The sequence below is a fragment of the Hibiscus syriacus genome, unplaced genomic scaffold, assembly GCF_006381635.1.
Source record: "Hibiscus syriacus cultivar Baekdansim isolate YM2019G1 unplaced genomic scaffold, ASM638163v2 tig00110988_pilon, whole genome shotgun sequence".
Taxonomy (NCBI): Eukaryota; Viridiplantae; Streptophyta; class Magnoliopsida; order Malvales; family Malvaceae; genus Hibiscus; species Hibiscus syriacus.
In genome coordinates this window covers 2634958-2656703 of record NW_024062942.1, presented here as the reverse complement: position 1 = coordinate 2656703, position 21746 = coordinate 2634958, and the positions used below count along the sequence as shown (strand labels likewise).

General features: G+C 33.5%; 1 pseudogene; it reads right to left on the bottom strand.

Moving 5' to 3' along the window:
- Positions 1-12889: 12889 nt before the first annotated feature.
- Positions 12890-20087, bottom strand: LOC120148955 (annotated as a pseudogene).
- Positions 20088-21746: the final 1659 nt, after the last annotated feature.

The following is a 21746-nucleotide window of genomic DNA, read 5'->3' as shown; positions in this document are numbered from 1 at the left end:
TTGAAATTTTTAGGTTCAACCGTAACTAATAGTAACTAAAGTAATTATAGTTAATATGTCATTTAAAATAATAACATGTAAGCGTAACTGTCGGTTCATTGATTACATTTAACTAACTATAAATTACATTATAAGTTTGTTTATAATATAAAAGACGATATATATTAATGGATAATCTATATGAATTTGTATCTTATTGATTATGTCCGGCTAGAAACTTGGAAGTTCTGGGGGCGTGACAATTACATTTAACTAAAGTAATATATGTTTGTGAGTTAATTTATTATAATTAATCTATTTAATTATTAATTAAAATTTATTTTATTTTATTATAATTTTTAATTTAAACATTTAAAATTCAAAATTAAATTTTTTATAGAATAAATTAAAATTTTTAATTCAACAACCGTGGTAGTTGAAACTGCACCCTAGAATCAAATGTTCTACCTAAACAACCGAGTTTCCTCAAAGATATCTGATCATGCATACAAATCTCTTAATTTATCTAAAAATATAGTTTATAATATTGGATAATCATAAATAAATTGATTTTGTATATTTTTTTAATTTTGTGTCCAATTTTTAAATAGCGATTTCAATTGTTTAATCTAATGTTTGGCATAATTCAAAATTAGTAATATTATCACAATATTATTTTTTATTTTATATAATGTTTTGAACATTTAACCTTCAATAATATGTTACAATCATATTATAAAAGTTTGTCCCAATATAAAACATTGACAATAATCGCCCATATCCATACGTAAGCATTGTTCAAATTGAAGACCCCAAAATATAACAAAAATCTCTTAATCACTTAGTTCACGCTTATGTTTATATAAAAAAATAATAAAAATGGATGATTTCCCAATTATGTTAACATACGTGTAGACACTAGTTTTTTTCCCATTTAATTTAATTTATTATTATTAATAATAATATTATTATTATTATTACAGGCCAAAAAAAATAAAAAAAATAAAAACCCAATCCAATTACAAATCCCGGAGGCCCAACAGGAGACCCAGAAGCCCAACCTGTACCAGCCTAATAGTAACCCTAAAACCCATTTAGGGTTTTCATCTTAGCACCTAGTCGCCAGCCATATCAGTTGTTGGATATGGAGAGATCCAACGGCCCCCGATGAGCCAGATGAAACCCTAGGGTTATGATACCCTAAGGACTCCGCCGCTCCACGTCGCTCCAACCGCTGCAACCGAAGGCTCCAGAAGTTCCAACGCCAACCGTCCACGTTATGGCCTTAGGGTGAGTCACTATTGTGGGTTCGGTGACTCACCGAAGGGTGCTCTATTATCCGGTCCGAGGCAAGGTTCGTAGTGGCTATAAAAGCCACCGAACCTGCGAAATGAAAGGGATGAACAGACAGAGAACAACAAGGCAACACAGCAAGAAAATACCACCAAATATTAAACAAAAAGAGAGAGTGAGTTTACCGACGATATCGCACGGTGACCGGAGCTTCCACGCACCTCTACGCGCCACCAACATATTCGAAATATCGAAGGTATTTCTTTAGATCTAGGAGAATCCGAGGTTTTTTTTAGGGAAAACGAGGGTTGGATTCGGTCTTAGATCATTCGGATCTATTTTTTGGTGTATTTTGTTTTTTTCGGCCACCGGTGGCGGTGGCCGGCGGCGAAGTTGACAGCAGCATGTGGTTGCCGGCCGACGAACGTATTCTCTTCGGTGAGGAAATCCTAGAGAGAAGTGAGAGAGATTTATATCTCTCTCGTCTAAAGAGAGAACGAAAGAAGAAAGAAATTAAAACATGGCCTTAAGGCCGGTTTAAAAGGGGTTTTATACCTCCCTTGAACGACGTCGTTTAAGGGAGGGACCCTTGTGTAATTTCAAGCTGGGTTTAATTATTCCCGTTGTCCTGTAAATTGAAAAAAATTGCAATTCAATCCCGAAAATCATGTTTCAATTTATTTTAATTTTGGTATTTGGATTTTAGTTTATTATAATTTAGTCCCTACTATGCTTTTATATATTTTAGGTAAAATAACCGATTTAGCCACTATAATTTTAATATTTAATATTTTAATCTCGAATAATTAATTAGGTTAAATTACATTGTTAACCATTATTTTTTATAATATTTCGAATTAGTATCTCTAATTTCAATATTTTATATTTTGATCCTATAATTTTAATTTTATTTGTTTTGATTATTATTCAATTGTAATTTATTTTTATTATTACTTTTTTATGTTCAATATATTTAATTTAATAATTATTTTATTTATTTATTTATTTTAGTTGTAAATATATATATATTAAATAATAATATTTATTTATTTATTTTATATTAAGAAAGGGGTTGTCTTAAAGCAACTAGATATTATTTTCTGATATTTATAAATAAATAAATATCCTACTTTTATAATTTATATATATTTTATTTTATTTTATTTAAATTATTTTTAGGAAAAACTATCATATTTTTAATATTTATTTATTTATTAATATTAAAGAAATGGGATGTCTTAAAACAACTAGATGTCATTTTCTAATATTTTTAAATAAATAAATACTTTATTTATAATTTATAAAAATTATTTTAATATTTTTATTCCTTAGAATTATCCGATTGAATATGAAATAACAAGATCATAAATTAAATTTATATTAGAATTCTTAAAATTCTATTATTAGAGACAATTTATAATCGACAGTGATCAATTTTGGGCATTGTGGAGGTGCTAATCCTTCCCCAAACGTAACCGACAACGAATCCCTTTTTATTATTAAAAAGAACGGATTTTTTGTTAAACACATACCAGTTACTCTTTTAAAATTGTATTTTCTTAAAAACTCTTTTAAAAGATGATTTTTTAGGTATTCGACCTACCTAACCCAAAAGGTCGATGGCGACTCCTAAAATATTTCAATAAACATCATTTATTTATTTACTTACCTTTTTCATCAAGGAAATTTCGTACCCAGACAAAAACCGGTTACGACAGCTTGGCGACTCTGTTGGGGACCCTGCTCAACCTAAGTCAATTATATTGTCTCTATAATTAGAAATTGAGAATTCAATTTTATTTAATTTATGATTCTTTTTATTTCTTTCAATTTATTTTATACCCTTGTATATTTATTTGTATTTAATTTCTTTTTAGATATTAATTTTGTGTTAAAATTTCTCTTCACACACAACACTTGCATTGCATAACATAAGCTCTATACTCGAGCTCTTTTCCCTTTTAAGTAGGAGTGAAAGTGACATCTTCGTGAGAATTTATTCTCCGTGTCAGATCTAGCAAGTAGCTTTCGAGGTTCATATGCTCTTTGTCTTCGTGAGAATTTATTCTCCGTGTCAGGCATAGAGAAATGTGTCCCCTCGAATTTAACTCGATTTGTTTAAGTCTGTAATGGACTAGGATTGAGGGTTTGGAAGCCCAAGGGGTCACCAACAAGGACAATTCGAGTACCTTTACTCATAGAATTGAATCTACATATAATAAACCCTAGAAATTCACACGATCTAAGACAATGCTGAAACCCTGTCCGTAGGTGTACACAAATGAGAAATTTTCGAGGTTCATATGCTCTTTGTCTTCGTGAGAATTTTCTCCGTGTCAGGCATAGAGAAATGTGTCCCCTCGAATTTAACTCGATTTGTTTAAGTCTGTAATGGACTAGGATTGAGGGTTTGGAAGCCCAAGGGGTCACAACAAGGACAATTCGAGTACCTTTACTCATAGAATGAATCTATACATATAATAAACCCTAGAAATTCACGATCTAAGACAATGCTGAAACCCTTTCCGTAGGTGTACACAAATGAGAAATAAGCTCTAGCTTTTCATTTATTTAATTTTATTTTTTTCCTTCTAAATAAATGCCTGCGAACTAGTAATCATAAGGTTAGGTTAATTTTTCCCAACAAATCATGGAACTAGAAAACATGAGGTTAGGATACCATGATAGATAAAATCTTTTCTTTTCATTAAATGGTACTAACTATTTTATTAATTTGTTTATTTTTACATTTATTTTGCTCTAACTTATTTATATTAATTTCTTTTGTTTGCATTAATTTGTATTGCTCCTTACATTTCCAAATTATGCATTAAAACATTCATTCATTAAATAAGGATTTCGACTAAAGTGATCTTGGTTCTTACTGAAGCAAGAACACTTAGCACGATACAAGAAAATGTCTAAAGAAACTGAGGATAGGCTAGCCAAATTTGAGATAGAGCAAAAAGAGAGTATGAAAAATTGAGGAGCAAGTTGGCACAAATTGAAACTAATATCACAAATTCTCATATCGATCTACTGAACAATATGAAAGAATGATTAGGAAGCATTTGACCACTGGAAAGAGTCTTGTTGAAAACCCCCACAAATCCTCTGGGTGTTACACCTGTTCACATTCCTGAGCACACCTCTGACATCAGGAAATCCAACCACCAGTTCACTTCACTGTTAAGAGCCCACAATATCAAGCTGGAGCTTCGTTCCCCACTGATTGTCCTACTGCTTCTGGGTTGAGCTAGATGAATTTTGTACTGATAATGAGATCTCTTACCCAAATGAATTAGTTGAGAAGAAAAAACTCATCCAACGATTGAAAAATATAGAAGAGGTGATAAAATCTAGATAGACTACTGAGTCATTTTATGGGTTTGACGCCAAAGAGCTAAGTTGGTCCCCAACCTGGTTATCTCACCAAAGTTCAAGGTTCAAGATTTCGAGAAGTATAATGGGGCCACATCCCTTCATCTCATATCACCATGTATTGTCGTCGCATGATTGGCTATGTAAAGAATGAGAAGTTTTTGATCCATTGTTTTCAAGATAGTTTATTTGGACTTGCTTCCAAATGGTATAATCAGCTAAAACGTACTCAAATACATTCTTGGAAAGACTTAGCTCAAGCCTTTTTGGGTCAATACAGCACATAGTTCTATGGCCCCTGTAGAACAATATTGCAAAACATGAATATGAAGTGCAATGAAAGCTTTTGACAATATTCACAACGATGGGGGAACGTTGCTTCTCAAGTGCATCCACTATTAACTGAAAGGGAGTTCACTACTTTGTTCATCAATACATTAAAATCTCCCTATATTAATCACATGATAAGGGCATCGACTAATAATTTCTCTGACATCGTCATGTGTGGAGAAATGATTGAAAGAACTATAAAAAATGGCAAGATAAGAGGCTCCAACAGTACTGACGTCGAGAGATAAGCTGAGATCAATACAGTGAGGTCTTATTCAACTAATCATGGGACCAAATCTTATAGGATGACCCGAGAGAAGGCTCATATCAATGAAATTCCAATGACATATGAAAAGCTGCTCCCATTACTAGTTCAGCAGAATCTCGTGACTCCAATTCAGTCTAAACCAAAAGAACCCCCATTTCCTGAAGGGTATGAATTTGATGCAATATGTAGCTATCACAAGGGAAGCACAAGGCATACTACTGAGAATTATGGGGCATTAAAGCGCAAGGTTCAGAATTTAATTGAATCAGGGGCATGGAAATTCGAAGAATGATAGGGAAAGCCTAATAAACTAGTGGAAGTTGTTATCTACCACTATAGAACTTTCTTTTTTCAACATCTTGTTTGAACATGTTTTCTTGTTCCTTTCTCCGCCTTTTTGTGATAAATAAATTTGTGTTGCTTTTATGGATATGAGCAAGGAATCAAATTTTAATCTTGAAGTTTTTGAGTATCAAGTAAATTAAATATTCTTTTAATTTTCAAGAGTTATAGATCTTTGGCAAGTGATAAAATTAGACCTTCCATATCCCATCCACGCAATTACTTGACCCTTACAAAAAACCAAATCCCGACACTACATTTATATGAACTCTGAAGTAATGTCTCTACCTATTTTGAGACACCAAATTCAGATGTTTACCTTCTGGTAGAGTTGATTAGTTTATAACATTCCACCATATACACAACTTCAAAAGTCATACACAAAACCATCATAATGGTAAAACCAAAACCTCAAAGAACTAAACTTTCAATTATCCGTGAATCTTCCTACAAAAAGAGATGAGGCATCATGGACCAACTTATCGAAGATAATTTCGAGTGATTGGGGCATACTCAAAGTCAGAAGGAGAAAGAATAAAAAAAGGGATTGATTTAGATAAATATATCATGCATTAATTACATTGTTTTCATGTAAATAAAGATTAATCTGAATATTCATCCCCCTGGGGATACTTTTTTTACAAAAAACTTTTGTGTATGAGATGATGAATGGCTTGTTTCATTTATCCTTTCAAATATATATATATATATATATATATATATATATATCCTTTGTTGTCCCCATTTGAGCCTGAATGATTTTTCTTCTGATTCAACCCTAACCAAGGATCACCCTCCACATTGAGGGGCAAGGTGAAGGATATCTGCTCACATGAATAAAGATTGTCAATCTAGTTTTTTACAAAGGCAAATCTTCATGAAATAAAGAGAGTTTTGAACTACAAGGTAGGTTAAATACAAAGTGCTTGAAGATCAAATCCAGACAAGACGAAGAATTTCTGAAATAAGAAGAAAAGGAGTTCTCAAACAATTAAAGTCCTATACTCATTCATCATAAAAAATGAAAAAACAAAAATCAATATAGGTGACTCATTGAGCCTCAAGCTACAAGTTTGATCAAGTGCAATTAGTTCAAAGATTCATATTCAACAAGAAGCACAAGAAATGTTGGAGATAAGAAAATGGAAATAAACCCAAAAATTGAAGTCTAGAGGTATCTAAAAGAAGAATGACAAGTAGCAAAGCAGATCCAAGTCAAACAAGGAAATATTAAAGGCATCAGAATGAATTGATCCTTGGTTCAATACCCTTAAACACTTATTTGAGCCTTTTATCCCTTTCTTTCATAACATGAGCCCTAGCCTGCATTACATACCTGAAAAGTCCATTCTAATCAAACATAAATTTCTATGTGAAAGACTATCTTCAGATTTATTCCGCTTTCAGGATTGATTTTTATTTGCAAAATTGGGTTCTTTTAAATCTTTAATGCATGATATGAAAAATTATAAAGGGGTTCAAGATGTAAATTTCTAAATAACGTCTTGAAACCAAAGGAGGATTCGAGTTGAAAACCTGAAAAGGCGGCTCGAATATCAAATGGTAACAACGACAAAGAGATGATCTTAAGCTCTTGATGAAGCACCGCACATCTCAAGACATTCCTGAGATTCTGGAATCAAGAAGTATCTCTATAAGATGAATACAACAACCATTTCTTCAAGTCAGAGAAAGCTCATAGAGACATATATGTTGGAATAACCTGAGAGACCTTACTTTACCAAATCAACCTACACCTTAAATCAGTCAATTTTGACATTTGCCATAGGACTATGATTTTTTGATTTAAAGTGTAGTTGATTTATTTGATATTCATTGAATTCATGCTTATGATTAATTCTATTGTGAACCTGTAAGGAGCAATACTTTACAAAATTCTTTCATTCTTCGATAAAGAAAGGAGGAAAACATTTTCAAACAGGACAGTCTCAAATAAGGAAGGTCCTTGAAGCAAGTTGTTTCCTATTCTATCTATTGTCGAAAAAAAATAAGTGATGCCAAAATGATGAGCATTTCACATTCTTGAAAGCAAATGGTCCAGAAGCCAGAAAGTCTAAGAATTGAACTGTGACACTCTTTTGTGACATTATCAGTAACTCATCAAGAAGAATTACCCTATTAAAAAGGGGCATGTGTCTTAGAACATATCAAAAATACAAGAATGTGATCAGTCAAGAAGGAGATGACCACCTCATTCAGAAGAGGCACAGATCTCAGACATTTCTGGCAGAATGATTGATTACTTCTAAAGTTTGAGACCACAGAGAATCCCTCAAGTTACTTAATAACATTGTTGTTTAGTGACACCAGAATGAGAAGATTAAGAGTTGGGCACAAATAGAGCCACGGTACCCACAAGGGGGCATTACCTAAATTGGAACCTCGTAGGGATCATGATATTCAAATCAATGAACAGTGAGAGTAAGCCTTACGGTTTTAGATGATGGGACATCTTGAAAGCTCACATTAGTATGAAAGTTTGAGACATTTTGAAGGCCCATTTCAAACAAAAAACCCATGTGGGGCATTTGAAGGCCCACATCAGTACGAATATTTGGGCATTTTTAGCAAGATGCAAATATTGGGGCATGCTGAAAGCCTATTTCAACTAGAAATGATCCATGTGAAGCATTTGAAGGCTTACATAATATGAAAATTTGGGGAATTTTGAAGGCCATTTCAGATAAAAATGACCCATGTGGGCATTTGAAGGCTCAAATCAGTAAGAAACAATTTGAAGGCATTTTGAAGATTCATATAAGCAAATATTGGGCATACTGAAGGCCCACATCATCATGTGTTAAGATCATTAACTTGAGCAAATATTACAATGAGACAGAAGCTATGAAGAATGAAATGGTGAACAGTGATAGTGGAACTGATTGTATATATTTACTTTGTTCATCATACAGTTGCATTATTCGAGTCATTTGATGCTGGCAAGCCAAAGCGTCCCATTTTTATTCCCACTGAGTTTTTATTCTCAAGTGGTCTTGTAACATCATACAAAAGCTTTGAACACTATGCAAAGAGCTTCACTAGCGAACATATGGGTAGAAGCCACAAGAAAGGATGAATGTGTTGTCAAATGATTTACGAACATCTGAGCATAAGTAACAAAAGGATAATTGTTGCCAAATGTTTTATGAACAGTGATTATAGTGTTGAACCAATGTTACAATTATATGGTATTTCCATTTATGGACCCAAGATGATTTTGACTTCTTCAACCCCAAGGTTAGAAATGAGATATGATGAAGATTTCTTTCCACAAAAGAAGCATTGAAATTTTAACAACAATAAACTAGTGGAGCCAACAAGATTGAACAATAGGTTGTTGTTAAACATCTCAACATGATATGGTTCAAGTTGCCTAGTTCCATATCCGATTAGATTTGGAGACATGAAAGGAATTAGGATAAATCCTCCTTATGATGTGTTTCAAGAGTCAAATCAAATAGACGTTGCTAATTAATCTCTGCTGAATAGGGCATATCTACATCTACACTCTTCAAGATGATGATTCTCTTTTCAAAGATGAAAGCTTTATTGGATTTCTACAAGTTCATACGAAGAAACCAATTTTATCAAAGAAAAATGAGCATCATGTCATAATTATGATTACGGTAAGAGTTCCATAAATGACACTTTAATAAAACAAAGAAGACACAAATATGCAGGTGGATCAGATGGTTCATCAAAAATGTCGCTTGAAATGACATTTTGACTAAGTAAATGAAGATCAATTCAAACTTCAAGTACAAGAATCACTTCAGGAGAAGTAACATCTGAATAATAGATGGCACAATCCATAGAAGAGTATTATTTTGAAATGGGGCATGTTCCCCCAACTAAAAAGTTATTTCAAAAATGAGAAAACATTTCCAAAGTTTCTCATTTAATCGTTTCTGATAATGAAATGTTGAATAGTAGAAACGATTTCCAAAGTTCTTACTTAGTAAACTATTTCCCAAATTTTGTAAGTCCTACATGTCATCCATAAGACCATCAGTGCAGGAGGTTTTCAAATAGCAATTTATCTCACTTGAGATCATTTTTCTTAAAACAAATTGTTTCTCTCGCTTGAGAAGTTTCACTTAATATAATTTATCTCACTTGAGATTGTTTTTTTTTCTTAAACAAAATGTTCTCGCTTGAGAAAGTTTCACTTGAAATAGCAATTTATCTCACTCGAGATTATTTTCTTAAAACAAATTATTTCTCGCTGGAGAAATTTCACTCGAAATTGCAATTTATCTTACTTGAGATTGTTTTTCTTAAAACATTTCCAAAAGGATTCATAGTCTGAATAACTCATATGAAGGAAGAATGAGTTCATAGTCTGAAGAGGAAGAAGGAGTTCATAGTCTAAAGAACTCGTATGAAGAGGAAGAAGGAGTTTCATAATCTGAAGAACTCGTCTGAAGAAAGAAGGAGTTCATAGTCTGAAGAACTCGTTTGAAGAGGAAGAAGAGTTCATTTTGAAGAACTCGTTTGAAGAGGAATAAGGAGTTCATGGTCTGAAGAAACTCATATGAAGAGGAAGGGAGTTCATAATCTGAAGAACTCGTCTGAAGAAGAAGAGTTTTAATCTGAAGAACTCGTCTGAAAAATGAAGAAGAGTTCATAGTCTGAAGATCGTCTGAAGAGGAAGAATGAGTTCATATCTGAAGAACTCGTCTGAAGAGAAAAAATGAGTTCATAATCTGAAGAACTCATCTAAAGAGGAAAAAATGAGTTCATAATCTGAAGGGAAGAAGGAGTTCATAATCTGAAGAACTCGTTTGAATAGGAAGAAGGAGTTCATAATCTGAGAACTCGTCTGAATAGGAAAAATGAGTTCATAATCTGAAGAACTCGTCTGAAGAGAAAAAAGGAGTTCATAATCTACGTCTGAATAGGAAAAATGAGTTCATAATCTGAAGAACTCGTCTGAAGAGAAAAGAGTTCATATCTAATAACTCATATGAAGAGGAAGAAGGAGTTCATAATTTGAAGAACTCATCTGAAGAGAATAAGTTCATAGTCTGAAGAACTTATTCCCCTTTTGCTAGATTCTATCGCAGAAGGAGATAGAACAACATCAACATTTCCATCTTAATCAAGAAACCAATGGACAAAAAGCGTATTGTATTTTTCGTCTTTGTCCTATTCTTGTTCACATAAGAATGACAGAGCAGCTGTAGACACTATTTTTTTGCCTATTTATTTTATTTTGTTATTATTAATTATTATTATTATTATTATTACAGGCCAAAAATAAAAAAAAAAACCCAACCCATTACAATCCCGGAGGCCCAATAGAGACCCAAGCCCAACCTAATATAACCTTAAAACCCTTTAGGGTTTTTATCTCAACCCTAGCTGCCAGCCATATCAGTTGTGATCTGGAGAGATCCAACGGCCCCCGATGAGCTAGATGAAACCCTAGGTTATGATACCCTATGGACTCCGCCGCCCACGTTGCTCCAGCCGCTGCAAACAAAGGCTCCAGAAGTTCCATGCCAACCGCCAATGTTTGGTCTTAGGTTGTGAGTCACCACTGTGGGTTCAGTGACTCACCGAATGGTTCTCTATTATCCGATTCGAGGCAAGGTTCGTGGTGGTCTAAAAGCCACGAACCTGTGAAATGAAAGGGACGAACAGACAGAGAACAACAAGGCAACACAACAAGAAATACCACCAATATTAAACAAAAGAAGAGAGAGTTTACCGACGAAATCACACGATGCCCGAAGCTTCCACGCACCTCTACGTGCCATGTATTTCTTTAGATCTAGGAGAATCCAAGGCTTTTTAGGGAAACGAGGGTTAGATTCGGTTTTAGATTATTCGAATCTATCTTTTGGTGTATTTGTTTTTTCGGCCACCGGTGGCGGTGGCATTGGCTGCCGGCCGGCGAAATCCTAGAGAGAAGCCCTGTGTAATTATACCCTCTCTTGAACGACGTCGTTTAAGGGAGAAACCCTGTGTAATTTCACGCCGGGTTTAATTATTCCCGTTGTCCTATAATTTGAAAAATTGCAATTTAATCCCAAAAAGCATGTTTCAATTTATTGTAATTTGGTATTTGGATTTTAGTTTATTATAATTTAGTCCCTACTATACTTTTATATATTTAGTAAAATAACCGATTTAGCCACTGTAATTTTAATATTTAATATTTTAATCCCGAATAATTAATTAGGTTAAATTACACTGTTAACCATTATTTCTTATAACATTTAGAATTAGTATCTCTAATTTCAATATTTTATATTTTGATCCTATAATTTTAATTTTATTTGTTTTGATTATTTCATTGTAATTTTTTTTATTATTACTTTTTTAGTTCATATATTTAATTAATAATTTAATATTTTTATTATTATTTATTTTAGTTGTAAATATATAATATATTAAATAATATTTTTTATTATTTTTATATTAAGAAGGGGTTGTCTTAAAGCAACTAGATGTCATTTTTTGATATTTTTAAATAAATAAATATCCTACTTTTATAATTATATATTTTATTTTTTTATTTAAATTATTTTTAAATTATTTTTAGGAAAAATTATCATATTTAATATTTATTTATTTTTTAATATGAATGTGCTGTCTTAAAACAACTAGATGTCATTTTCTAATATTTTTAAATAAATAATATTTTATTTATAATTTATAAAAATTATTTTAATATTTTATTCTTTAGAATATCCGATTAAATATGAATAACAAGATCATAAATTAAATTTATATTAGAATTCTTAAAATTCTATTATTAGAGACAATTTATAATCGACAGTGACCAATTTTGAGCATTGTAAGGATGCTAATCATTCTCCAAACGTAACCGACCACGAATCCTTTTTTATTATTAAAAGACCTTTTTATTATTAAAAAGAACGAATTTTTGATTAAACGCAAACCAATTACTCTTTTAAAATAGTATTTTCTTAAAAACTCTTTTAAAAGATAATTTTTTAAGTATTCGACCTACCTAACTCAAAGATCGATGGCGACTCCCAAAACATTTCATAACATCATTTATTTATTTACTTTACTTTTCCGCCAAGGAAATTTAATACCCGGGCAAAAACCGTTACAACAATACGATTGCCGTACATAGAATATAATAAACACGATCATAACCAAATTTGAACATATTTTTAATAGAGATATAACACATAATAATCCAAATAGTCAGCATTTAAGGAGAAAGTGAAATTCTGAGTTGAGTCGACGATACTTTTGCATTCAAAATATACATGGCATTCAAGGCATATGCAAACAAGCTAACTACTTTAAAAACTATAATTACTACTGATCTTGGGATATACATTTGACTTGTGAATCCATTCGCCGGTTCATCTCAGTCGTCGTTAAAGAACTGTCCCGACAGGTTATCCATCACCGCAAATTGCATGCCTCTCCGATGGCTTCCAGTGCCGTTTTCTTTGGTTTATAAACCAGTTATTGATTTGCTTCTGGTCAAGTCCGGTGGATTCAGCCAATGTGATCTTATCAGCCTCCTGATAATTTCACCAACCAAAATGTTGTCATAAAAACCCTAAACTATACTAATAGTGTCAATTCGATATGGCTATGGTTTATGAATTAAAACATCATATGTACTCATATAAGGGAATGTGGAAGATATTACCGTTGGATATGGCCATTTGTAGTGAACATTCCACCATTCGAGCAACATTTGTCGTGCTTCCCTCGGTAGCTTACCTTTCTTCTTCTTCTTCGAGAACTCCAACTTCAAGCTGCTAATGTGACTGCCGAATCTCCGAAGCAGCCTATCTTTCAGTCCTCTGTCTTCACTTCTCGACTGCCTTTCTTGCACTTCTACTTCGGCACCACTACCATCTTCATCCGATGATACCCCACCTTCATCTGCCAATCAAAAGAAATCAAACATACATAAAAGTCCAATCTTTTTGTTTCAAGAATAAAAAATTAAGAATAAATATTGACCAATCCATTGCCAAAACATATATATTGAGTATGGAAAGATTACATAGCCATAAAAAGATTTTGCATCCCCCACCAAAACTCCACTATCATACAAATTCCAAGTAAAAAATTTCATTCCAATCGAGATATGATTCCATGGAGGCATGGACCAACTAACACAATCTTTCAAAAAATTATTTTATTTATACTACAAAGTGCAGTTTCTCCAATATATGTTGTTGAAAGTTAAGGAAGCTAAGCAAGCAGCCACTTAAGCTAGGCTCATAGTTATACGCCTTATAAAAAATAATAAGTTGACATAAATATATGTGATAGATTTTTAATAAAATTATGTGATGATCGTGTAGTTAAAGAGTTTTAAAAGCGCATACTGAGCAAACTGCAGGATTTACAGAATGCACAGTAAGCAAACATGGTAACCCAAAGCGCAAGACGTGACGATTTGGGCAAAGAAAAACATTGTCAGTGCACTAGCAGTCCTAGTGGACAAGACAGTACGGCAGCATATCACATAATCCGTTTGCAAGAAAAGTCAGAGATAGAAAGAGGTGGGAACAGTTAACCAAAAACCCCCCATTTTTTCAGAAGGTTAAAGAAACCCCCCGAAAGCTAAGCTTCCCTAATTATTGAGGTCTCCCCATATCAGCCACCATTTTTTAGGCCTATTTTTTTCTATTTTCTCTCATCATTTTTCAAGAAAGGATACATTTTTAAATATCCTTTTGAGAGAGATGATGGGTATATTCTCATTTGATGGATTTTTTAGGTGTCTAAGATGGAGAACAGTACCACAAGTTGTGAGAAGAAGCATGGAAGAGTTCGGGTTAAGAGGAAAATGTCTAACGAAAGAAGGGAAAAGAATGGGCCTGAAAATATCATGTAGACACGTCAGTTGCACGTTAATGAGGCAGAGAGAGACCCCCATGGAAACAACAATGGTCAGTGGATATGACAGGCACCGAACCAGAGCCAGCATAGAGGAAGATGGAGCTTCAAACAATCGAATGAATCTTTTTTTTTTTCAAAAAGCCTGATGGTTTCTCAGCGAAATCTACGGGGTCCATGTGAAACTCCGACCTCATCAAATCCATGGCTTTTTTCCCATAACCAAATTGTTTTTCTTTTTTCAAAGTAAATCTGATTTCGATTGGACCCCTTATATCAGATGCAGATGAACTAACCATTATGTCTTTGAGGATTCCCCCTACGAAGCACAGACAACTACCTTCGGGATCTAAAAGCATTGGACATTCACATTTGAAGCACATACAAAATATTTCTTGCAACTATAAACCACGTGCTCTGCTAATCTCAACTTACTATTCCTAGAATAAAAAAAACATATATCTGTATAACCATGGAAAGAAGCTTCATTGGTGTCTGTCTACTTTCATCATTCTTTTAGATGAATCAGCTTGGCATTTGTGTGCATGACTCACTTGATTTAATCAGAACATAAACAAGATGATCAAAGATATTGAATATGATAGGAACTGGAAACATGTTATCATACAGCATTGCATTCATGGAGTGAATTAACTGCACAAGTGACCATATTTCAACATAGAGTGACACTGATGAACTATAACAGCATGTTGAACCAAGTCTGAATAATAAACCTAGTTTATAAAGATATTGATAATATAATGCTGTAATGGCTGAAATTTTAACAAAAACATTTAAATTATATTGCAAAACGATTTTAGCTTGATTCACTTGATAGAAAGAAAGCTTTTTCATTGTAGTCTTCCTTTCAATCTCTTATTTTCTTCGTATATTTGAAAATTATGAATACAAATATAAATGGACATTTTACCAGTTTCTTTGAGAAGAATATCAATCTGTTTAGAAGTTATTGCTATTATTTTCATAAAAGTTTTAAAAGCTTTAAAACAGAATGCTTAAAAAATTATGCATTTGTCTATTCAGAATGATTTCTAAAGTTTGAGCCACAAGCACTTCACTAGATGTAGAGTAAGAACTTCACAAGAAAAAGGAACCACAAAGGCTAAATCTAACATATTTCAGATTATTGCAGGAATATGCATGTGTGTTCATTTGGAAATCATTCTTTTAGTTTGGATAAAAGCTGTAAGTGGAAGATAATTCTATAAATAAGGAAAATGTTACGAACATATATTTGACATAAGCCGATAGCATATCCTACAGCAGCAGCATGGCAGCTATTCATTTAGACACAAACAAAGCATGTGAATTTTATATGAATAAATCCTCAAATCGATCCCTATTCAAGACAACACTACAATGGATAAATGTAACGAATCTTAGCTCTTTATTTTTTTTTCTTTTTTGACCGACGCATGGGTGAGTTAAGTTAATCAGTTCTGGCGAAGTAACAAGCACAAACCACCAAAACCAAAGGAAAGAAAAAATGCAAATGAAGCAATTAAAGTGATGATAGCATCATCAAAAGGCAATTGTACTTTGAAACTATTAACAATTATAGTTGCCAACTAGCCACAACCTGAGAAAGAATGCAGTGATTTAATAACCTTTTAACCTCCATTCTTTACCAAATATATAATTTAGTAACATGCCATCACTCTTCCCAAAGTATGTATATAAATCTAAGGCTGCTACACACATGCTGATTGCAATAGCCACCACCCGCCCCCGTGCAAATGGAAACATCGACAGCTTTTTTCATGATGGATTCCTAAGATTTCTAAGCCCCTCAATAAGAAAGGATTTATTAAAGCAAAAGCAATATCAATAACTAAATTTTCGTTCAAGCATATCCAATTTCCAGCCATAATGACAGTAAAAGCAACCTCAATATACAGTAAAATAATAGATATGGAAGAAAAAAAGATGGTTGCAAGTCATAAACCTCAACTCTATACTTTTGAAGTCATGATCTACACTCACATGATCTCAGAAAAAACTTATGCAAATCATGGTTGACTGACAATTTTCAAGCATAAAAAATGAACTATGTTAACTTTACATATTTTCAGAACTTGGCTATCCAAAATAACTTTCGAGAAGATATAGATGTCGGAAAAATATATTACTTTAGCAGCATTCCAGCCAGTCTCAAGTAGACTATTCCTCAGGTTCTACACTTTCCACTATCCATATGCATATTGGAACTTGATACTCATTCAAAAGAGCAGACTGGACATCATGAAAACCATTATCATTCCACTAAACAAAGGTAAAACATCTTATTTTTAAAGAAGTGGATCAAGGCATGCAATAAATACACCGAATATGAATTATAAGCTTTATTCAATGCTATTACTCAGCCACACGCGTGCAATACGAATATGATAATCAAGGCACATGTAATGACCCTCATAACATTGAAACCTATGTAATAAGATAAGCATATGTTATCGGATTACCATTGTTAAGCTACTAAACATTGCTAAATCAAAAACCTCTTTCTTGATTTTATAAGTATTTTTTTTCTTGTTTATCCTTCATAAATTCAGGTATAATATAACTTTTTAACCAAAAAATAATTAATTTATTTCCCAAAACTCAACCATCTATATGAAACCTAAAAAAATCATGATTAACAATATCATATAACCCCTATACATTAATGCTCGCCTATGTTCACCAACTACTAAAACACCTCTTGACAGCTTGACTAGCCACACGGGTATGGCATTAGAATCCTAAAAGTAAATGTATAATTTGTCAATAACATGACATTCTTATTCACACACTATCATTAGTCCAAGTAACACCTATGCCCCCCTATCTCAGCTAATTTTATATTGAACACAAACTAACCAGAGATAGAAATCTCAATAGTCAACATATCCAAATAAAAAAGTTATATATATGTAAGGATCTCATAGCTTTTTAATTCCAGGCATGATGGATTTGATTGACTTGCATGTAACCTTATAATTAAAAGGATTGTACAGACAACAGATAAGGTACAGCATGCACCAGGACCACGGTACGGTATACGATTTCAAACATAAAAGAATACATCAACTAAGTGATCCTCATAATCATTCGTGTGCTTAGACAGATTAGCTTTTTTTATTTGGTCAATAACTAAAGGAAATATGAACTTTTGGTTAACTAGATTGCAATGATCAATTTCAAGAAGGTTAGCTCATTAGTGGTGAATCTCGTGTACTCAAATTATCACCAAAAGGAACATGTAATTGTATAATTAGTAGTAAATGGAGAGACTCTCCTGGACCAATCCTAGTATATTACATAAGACCAAACAGATTACTTTGAGAACCAGAAAAAACAAGGTTAATCCGAACAATATAACAGGAAGAAAGAAAAAGAAGCCCTTTAGTCCATACATTCAATCAACTCAAGCAAAGGGCTTTTGTACTCTATACGTAGGTATTTCCATCATCTAAGACATTGCAAAAAAGAAAACTGTTGATAAGACATCATTATGTTCGGACCATCAAGCCAAGCAACTATTGCGCATGGCATCACTGAACCCCCGAAACGTCATTTCAGATCTCTCAAAACACAAAAGGTGTTTTACATTTCAGGCTTCATTTCTCTAGGACACGGAAAAACGAAGAAACAAGAAAGAAATGACATCAAAATATTATCAGCAAGAAAATGCAAGCGCCCGGATAATCCATATTATCATTCATTTTGGACAAAACATATCAAAATGGAAGAAAAACATGAAATTATCGCCACCACAACATTGTTGGAAAAGAAAAAAAAAAAAAGTTCAGATTATAACACAAGAGGAAGGTTTTAGAAAGGAATGTGGAGAGTAAACCAAGGGCAAGAGACACGGGTCTATTTCATCTCTAGGGTTTTCCGTTGTTTGTTAGTGGTTAGTATTATTACTGACATACTCGAAACTTTGGATTTATTCTTTTGAAAAACTGTTGTGGCCTCCATTAGTGGTTCTTTGCAGAAAAGGATGCTGATATCTATGATTTATGACTAGGAAAGGAATGGTTGTCGCTCTCTTGTGGGGTATCCATGCCTCTTGTTATCATATGCACCGGAAACCTACACACTCTCGAGTTTCGCCTGCTACTCTCAGAGATGATCTCGTTGGAAAATTTAAACAGATCGATTATTTTAGCTTGTTTAGGTGCTTTGGGTTTAAAAATTTCTTCGGAAAGCGGAGCATATATGCCAGATTTTGGAAGAGCGAAGAAACCAAGAACCCATAAAATTTAAACAAGAATAAAGGATTTATACGTGTTTCAGACTTTTGGAAGATAGGTAGATAGAAAGAGAGAGAGAGAGAGAGAGAGAGAGAGAGAGATGACGCTACCACAAGGAGCTCTAATGGAAGCACCGTGCAGAGATTTCGAAGCTGCATTTCAATCTTGTTTAGAACGTAGTTGCTTCATCAAATGGCCTTGAGAGATCAGATTTGAATTTCACTAACATATCGCAGTAAGTTTCCTGATAAACATACACAGAAAGGAAGACAACCATCAAATCATATACAGTAAATAATGAAAATAGAAAAAGCAAAGTAAAGTGATGGAAAAAGAAAGATGAGACCATGAACTCGTCGAGCTCAGGATCGCTCCCAAGCAGGTTGGCACGATTTCCCGCCTGTTAACACCGTTCTCTCTCAGAATTTCATCTAATATTCTCGCTATCTCCGGTGGTGCTCCAACCTAGAGTACAAAACCAAACAGCTAAACTTGTCAAGAAAATTTCAACAAACACTTGATGTGTATTACATGAATTCCATCAGATATTTCCCATAAAATCATGGGAATTAGTGGAGGGAAAAAGAAAGGGTTGGATCTTGGGAACGAAAGGGTACGAAGTATATGATAAAACCTTTGGCGTCAACCTTTGAGAAAACCAAAGTAAACCCTCATTTAAGGCGGAAAATTGAAACTCAACTAACAAAAGCAACTGTAGCGAAAGCTTTCTCCTTAATTTTTATTTTTTAAAGGAAAAACTTATGTTGAAGTGCTCCTGCACATATCATCTACACAGTTATATAAACATCTTATTTAATGAAGGTAAAGAGATAAAGGGGGGGGGAATAAACAGTATTCAAAATTTTCTGTAAAAGCAACATCATTTCACTGGTTTTGTTTGCACCATAAATAGAAAAGATAAACGGCTTTGAATTCGCTGTGTTTATTTTTTTCTTTTTTTCACCTTCTGGCAATCAATATAAGCTTGAAGCAAACGAGGGTAAGAAGGTGCGAAACGATTTTGGCTTTGATGACGCATGAGATGTCCTCCTCTCGTCGAATTTCAGGCGTGATGGAAGCGGCTTCCGATATGGCGGAGGCGGCGGAGAATAACTCGTCGGATCCAAACATCGGAATCCGACCCGAAGAGCAAAGCCAAGCATCGTAATCCGATGGAAGATCAGGTTTTCCGGTGACATCAACGCCTTGTCACGTACTCTCCCGTGGTGGAGTTGAAACCGTACATTCCATCCATCGAAAAGTGAGAGTCTTTCAACTTTCAAAGCCGAAAAGAAGATGAACTGAAGAGGAAAAAAACAAGGTTGAGAAGATTGATGAGTAATGATAGGAGACGTGAACAGGTATTTGTATAACAAAGAAGAAATAACATGAATTTCGGGGATTTCGGGGAAGAATAATGAATTATGTACCTAATTTGTTTTAATTTTCGAATAAATGCATCAACTGGACGATTGGATTTGCTGGAATTAGAAAGGCGGAGAGGAACGGACAGTGGTGTTGGAGAGTGTATATTTTAAACAAAAAAAAAACAAAGGACAGATGCTGTGAGGCTCAACTCTCAAGCTAAAGACTAAGCCGAGCTAAGGACGAGCTGTCTTTGATTTATTTTTCTCCTTTTTTTGTTTTTGTTTTTCTTCTTCTGAATTTATTTAATTGTTTACAACACCTACATTTAGAAAAGAGGGTAAATTATGCAGATAATCTTTTGATTATAGGATAACCTTTTTGTAGTCACTTGAGTTTAAAATATTGTTGGAAGCTTAGGTGGACACTCAATAATTTATATAACTCGAAATATTATTAATACGAAGTAAAATATGTTACAACGAAGTTACCCCAATATTACAATATTACAACACTACAATACTAGTTGCGGCTAGTTTACAAACACAACCTCGTTATTCTAAGCTTTGCTAAGCTTTGCTAAGTTTTACCCTCTCTCTCATAGCTTTGCTAAGCTATCTCAATTTTCTCTAACTTTTCTAAGCTTTCACTCATATTACATCTCATTCACTTTGTATACATTTATATTAATGCTAAAGACGTATTTATAAGGGTAATTAACCTCCTTAATGAAAGATCTTGGCATTTCCAAATTCTTCTTATATTGCCACATGGAGTTCATTGTCTTAATGATTCCTTCAATCATCAATTGTCACATGTTTATTTTCCATGCTTAGTTCTTAAATAATTTAAGATTATGCTTCACTAATTAAGAATCTTCTAGCTTTTGCCACATTTTGCTAAGTGTGTTGCCAACTTTGACAATTTCAAACTTCATGCAATTATATCATCTTGTTGCCTCTTTAATTTCTTTTCTTTTGCCAACATTGATTTCCTAATGTTCAAGAATTATCCATGTCTTGCCAGCATAAGTAAAAATTATATTGAATTCTAACACTCCCCCTCAAATCTAATTTTTCATTTCGAGCTTTTCTTTGAATCGGTTGAATATATCTGCTCTCAATGGCTTTGTGAAAATGTCTGCTAGTTGATCTTCAGTTCTGCAGTAAATTAGCTCCACAATTGTATTCTTCACCTGCTCTTGTATAAAGTGATACTTTGTATCGATATGCTTGCTTCGGCTATGGGAGACTGGATTCTTGGCAAGTGCACGCTGCTGCGGCTATGTATTCTTCTTTGCTTTTTCGACACCTTGTAAGATTTTTGCAAACTCTTCCACGCTTGTTTTCCAATCTTCGCATCATAAATTTTTTCAAAGGTAGATTCGTCTACTCCTTGAAAAATAAAGAACACGCTCTTTTATCTCTTTTCCGGGATTCCTTCAATACCTTCTTTTCTTCATTGGTCAAGACTGCTTCTGTTGCTGTATTTTCAGGCTCGGTGTAACCATCCTCGATGATATCCCAACAATCTTGGAAGCCTAGTAACGCCTTCATTTGAATGCTCTAATTGCCATAATTCATCTTTGTCAATCTCGGGATTTGAGGTTGAATCATGTTGGTCATCTTCTCCACCACGTTAAACTCGAACTAAGCTAT